Source organism: Octopus bimaculoides, chromosome 27, assembly GCF_001194135.2.
Source record: "Octopus bimaculoides isolate UCB-OBI-ISO-001 chromosome 27, ASM119413v2, whole genome shotgun sequence".
NCBI classification, from domain to species: domain Eukaryota; kingdom Metazoa; phylum Mollusca; class Cephalopoda; order Octopoda; family Octopodidae; genus Octopus; species Octopus bimaculoides.
This window is the reverse complement of record NC_069007.1, coordinates 3,459,976-3,466,022: the sequence shown is the minus strand read 5'-3', so window position 1 is coordinate 3,466,022 and position 6,047 is coordinate 3,459,976. Positions and strand designations below refer to the sequence as shown.

Sequence of the window (6,047 nt, the reverse complement as noted above, 5' to 3'; positions counted from 1 at the left end):
TATATATATATATATATATATATATATATATATATATACATGCATACATCTGTGTTTATGTATCTTTGTATATATGTGTGTATATATATATATATATATGTGTGTGTGTCTGTGTGTATCTATCTCACTCACATTCGTTTAATGGTTAATTATAAAAATCGGCTGATCCTCTCCCTCCCATCTCATATTTCCAGGCCTTATGCCTATTAGCAGAAAAGGTTATATACATCTATCTACATACATGCTTACTTAAGCCACCTCTTCAACAGATTTTTACCTACACACATATATATATATACATATATATATCGCTAACGCCCTTGTTTAGTGACGATGGTGGTGTTGAAGTCTACGGTGAAGGCCTAAAAATCCTCACAAGATATCGTAAAACCGCACTGTAACACCCAATTTCGTCCTCCTTCTTTCTATCTCAGTAAAAAAACCCACATATTCCATAACATATCTCTACATACATTCACACTTAATTACCATCATGCCTACATATATATCTATATATATATGTGCGCATGTATATGTATCTACACACGAATATAAATGAATGTTTGTGCGTATATTAAGCGTACACAATTGGCTGCTTGTGTGAAAAAGGGCGAATGACAAGCATTCTCAAGACGCTTTTGAGAAGGGTTTAATATTTTAATTGTTTCATTTACTTATTCTGTGCCCCCACCCACCAAACATCTTACGTGATATTTTAAAAGCAGACTGGTCTTTATATTGCATGTGTGTGTCTGTCTCTCCCCCTCTCTCTCTCTCTCTATATATATATGTACATGTGTGTGTATGTATATGCGTGATTGCGTGTGCGAATGGTATGTGTGTGTAGGGGGATGTGTGTATATGCGTGATTGCGTGTGTAAATGGTATCTCTGTGGGTGTATTTATATATATATATACATATGTGTGTATATATATATATTCGTGTGTGTCCGTGTAGCATATGTGGTATGTATGCATGTATATAGAACGTGACTAGTCATAATTGCCTCTGTGTCTTCTACACATCGCTAATTATTCTCTGTATCCACTCCCACGTATGTGTATAAATATTAAATACAAAATTTACAATCTTTCTAATTAAATATTTATAAACACGTTCATCTACAAAGAGTACATTTATTAAAAGAATATATCTTTATTATTAAAAATAATATATCTTTATAAACACATATTTTAGTCGTATATTTTCACAAGAAAACACACACACACACACGTTAACACGATCGTTCCTGAAGTCTTAAGAATTCGGTCTCTGTTTGGTAAACCTATTCCATCGTCGCCTCATCTTTAGTAGTTTCTTTTGCTGCTTAATAATAATAATAATAATAATAATAATTCTTTCTACTATAGACACAAAGCCTGAAATTTTAGAAGAGCGGGGACCTTGTCAATTACATCGATCCCCCAGTACTCAACTGGTATTTATTTTATCGACATCGAAAGGATGAAAGGCAGAGTCGACCTTGGCGGAATTTGAACTCGGAACAAAAGCCGCTAAGCACATTTTTCTTGTGGCTCGTTTCCAGACCAAAGTCTCATGCGTTAGGACATATTTATGTCAGGGTTGCACTGAGGACCAATTTCCCTTTTAGATCCTTACTGTTGTTACCGTAAAATTTATCGGCACCTTCAAGAAAATATAGTTATTGGATTCAAGCCGAACAAGGGGGAAACTTCTATACGTTAGCTCAAACTGCTAGAAACCGCAGCCTATCCATCCCCGCTCCAAATCTGTTTTGAACGAAACGACGGACACATTAGATAAACGATAGCTGAAATATAAAGGTTAGATGGTCACGTCTAGAACGTCTTTGTTCATTTGTCTACTCCTGGATCAAGGTTGACCTGGGACCAAGCAAGATCTCTCTCTTTCTCTCTCTCTTCATACATACATACATACACTTTTGCTTTAATGCAATCCATCTAGCTTACATAAGTCTTGTCTCGCATGCTCACCATGCATATCTATCTACACGTCCTACTGTTTTAATTAAAATGTGGGAACGGGCATGATTGGAACGCTTTTGATCATAGACTTGTTTCAGGACTAACATGGGGTGAAGCTACATTAACCTTTCCCACGATCGTTTATGTGGTGGATATTGGCAAAATTCTGAGCAGTAACTATGGCCACTACAAGTATTTATTTGCACGTTACTTCTGTATTAATTTCTCCCTCGTCTTGTCTGTATTTCTTTGTATTGCTTACTGACTTCTATATTACATCCCTCTTTCTCTCTAGTCTCACATGCAAGAAAGACACCGGCCATATTGGGGCACTGAATTCTAAACTCTTCACATCGACCCAGTGCTTCTTTGAACCTGGTTCCTATTTTATCGATCAGTATTTGTCGAAGAACCGGTACATACGTACACTCACACTATACATGTTTATATATATATATATAAAAATTTAAGGAATGGAGTAAACGCATGTTATAACTGCATACTTTATTCCGACATATGTTTCGAAGAATTACAATTTATGCGATCCATAGGAATCGTCGATGTTAAAAATGTAAACTTCTCCTCAGGGAATGTATGGGAACCATCTTTGCCTCACTAACAGGAATTACACCACAGTTATTTTGTGATCTTTGCTACCTTGGTTTCTATTAACCCATTTATTCTATCCGAATTATTATTTATTAGGATAAAATAAATACATATAATTATATATATATATATATATATATATATATATATATATATATATATATATATATATATATATATATATATGGTGTATCTGTTTTCGATTTTTTTTCTCTTCCTATAATGACTCCTATTGTAGTCAGATAACATCAAGACGTCAGAATGACCGTGCAACAAAAAAAAAAAACGTTTCTTGACTTTGTATCCACCCACACTGACGAGAGAGAAAGAAGACAGAAACAGACAGATACAAAGAGGTGTGAAGCAACCTTTCGTAGTGTTGCAGTAGTAGTAGTGGTAGTAGTAGCTGGATCTGTTACTAATTGCTATATCCCCCAAAGTCAGCCAGGATCGAGCAAGGGCCTCTGACCAAATCCATTCCACCAGTAACTGACAGGTCATTCTAGGACTAAACTACATAATGTACATTATCTAATACCCCTTTTTTCTTTCGCCCTTTCTCTTTGCGATTTTAGGGAGGTTGAACTACTATTTCTCTCTACTGCTGTTGGTCGTTGGATCGGTCACGACTGGTGGATGGATCAAGACCATTCTATCACTTACTTACTATCCGGTAATTTTAGGACTGGCTACATAGCTTAATGTCTATTTTTTATGAAACCCCTTCTTTCTCTCTCAATGATTTGAGGGATATTTGGCTGCTACTTCTCACGTAATTCTGGCTGTTCGGTAGTTTGAATCATTCACGTGTTTCTACTAGTAACAACAGTAGCAATGGCGATTATAACAATTAGGAGTATCCTGTTGTTTTGTTTAACCCTAGGTTAACTCCAATCCCCTAGACCGATGATCTAACATCTTAGTCGGGAGAACCTTGTTTCTCATTTGTTTTTTTACTAGGCATCTTATGTTCCGGGCTATTGTGTTCTTGTATTATCTTTTAAGATAGAGGGTGATTTTGAGGGAAATTTGGCCGCTATTTCTAATAGGTTCCCTCGTTGACTCACTCTGTTACTGTCAGTCGACCCCTATCTCACTCCATGTCAGCATTGATGCAGGAAATTTAGAATTAAAGGCGTCCCAATCATGACCATGTTGTGTTTTCAAGACAGTATATATATATATATATATACTGCAGTACACATGATTCTTGATGATTTGGCTGCTATTTCCAGCAGGCTCCCTCCTTCGCTCTCGCTGTCATTGTTATCCCATAAGTCAGCAGGGATCTAGGAAATCTACAATCAAAAGCGCTCCATTTATGACTATCTCGTCTATTTTCAAGGGTGTATATCTCGAGTGTTACAGTATCCAACGTGTGATTTTGAGGGAGACTTAGCTGCTATTTCTAGCATGTTCCCTCGTTGACTCACTCTGTTATTGTAAGTCCAAACAGGTCACTACTGCTCCTGGAAATCTAAACTCAAAGGCGTTCTAGCCATGACCATAACGTCTGTTTTCAAGACTATATATATATATATATATATAAATATATATATATATATATATATATCAAGTACTATATTATCCAACATGTGATTTTGAGGGAGAATTAGTTGCCATTTCCTGCGTTGACTCACTCTTGTATTTAACCTTAGTCCCCCACTCCAAATTTCACCCAGGAAATCTATAACGAAAGGCGTTCCAGCTACGAATATCCCGTCTGTGATTTTTTTGATCGTGGGAAGGGGTTTAGCTGTTGTTTCTAGCAGGCTTGGCATCAAGTACTACATTATTCGATATATTATATATGTACGTGTGTATAAATTATGTACTACATTACTCAACGTGTGATTTTGAGGGAGATTTGACTGTTATTTCTAACAGTTGGAACTACCATGTAGAAAGCAACGCTGTTTGTCTTGCAAGCACTGCTAGTTACTTACGACCTTTTTAATTATATACAATTTTATTTTCTATGCGCGCGCACACGCACACTTGCTCACACGATGTGCTATGAATCAGTATATATATACACACGTGCGTATGCGTGTGAGATCATCTACTTGTCGTTGTTGTTATATAACCCTAGTCGAACCTGATAAGGGAGATTTACGGTGGTGATCGAAAGTGTTCTAGACGTGACCATCTCGGCTTTATTTCAAACATTTATTATATCGCAAAGTCTACTTGATCGAATGCCTTCTTGTTCTGAAGACTGTGTTTCGAGAATCGACGATCTGATTGCTATTTCTACCATTCCGAGCGACTTCGTAGAGGTTTGTTCTAGCCTTTGACCGTATGGTGTGATTCAACTGAGATTTGGTTGCTTTTTCTGCTGGGTCGAGCGAGAGGTAGCGTGGAGGCTAGTCTAGTCCCAGGTCAGCCTTCGTTGCTTCGGAATATCAAAGGCTCTCTCGCAATTTCTGCCTCGGGTGTCGTGTATCTAATGCGATCTTTTAAATACCGTGGGATGATATTGGAGTTCAAGGAGATTCAACTGCTATTTCTAGCAGGTGGAGTGACCGCGTGGAGGCTCAGCATTACCTGCTTTTAAATATCTTTGGCGGATACTGGCTTACTAATTTCGAATTGTAGGTGCGGGAATTTTATAAAAAAAGAAAAATGTAGTCGGCCCAACGTGAGCGAACAGAACAGAGATAAAGTTACACAGATAATAATTGAGAAGAAATCTTATCGGGGGTGGGAGTTGGAACTTCGTAATATCATCGTGCACAAATCTGCCTGTCTGTCTGTCTACTTTTATGTCCGCGCGCGCGTGTCTGTGTGTGTGTGTGCATCCAGGCATGTGCACACACATGCAGTTAATCACGTGTCGCGAAGCTTTCTTTGTATGTCGGATCTGTTCTCACCGGAGGGAGATCTGTGATCACAGGCATTGCGGCCATTACCCATTCTGACTATACTACTTGGAGCAGTGTACGTCAGGCTATAAGGGCTATCAAATGTCGGTCCTTTTTAGAGTGTAAGTCGATGAAGGTTGGCTGCTGTTTCCGGCAGGTTGAGCGACCTCATAGAGGCTCTTTTGTTGTCTCCTCTATGTTAAAGTAAGTTGTTAAGCCCGCCCGCCTTACTCCTCAGTCATTCACCCTTGATGTAAAAACACGTGTAGCATTACAAGTACTTTGTTGTATTATGTGTGTGTGTTTGTGTCACGTTGCCCCAGTTCCGCTCAGCTGTGGAAATGAGATTCAACGTCATCGGTGCCAAGCTGTATCGGCCCCTTTGAGGGTGGGTGGGGAGGGAGGCTTTTATGCGTGGGTGACTGCTGGTCTTCCATAAACAACCTTGGCCGGACTTGTGCCTGGGAGGGGAACTTTCTAGGTGCAGTCCCATGGTCATTTATGACCAATGGAGCCCCCCCCCCACCTAAAAATGTGGATATGTATATATCAGAGTATGTATGTGTATGTATGTATGTATGTATATAGCAATAAGAAAATGGAGGA

At 38.5% G+C, this 6,047-nt stretch overlaps 1 protein-coding gene across 1 annotated transcript in view; it reads left to right on the top strand.

The window, feature by feature from the left end:
• LOC106882761 (ceramide synthase 5) overlaps nucleotides 1-6,047 on the top strand; it is a 91,056-nt gene that overhangs the window by 887 nt on the left and 84,122 nt on the right. The window lies entirely within an intron of this gene.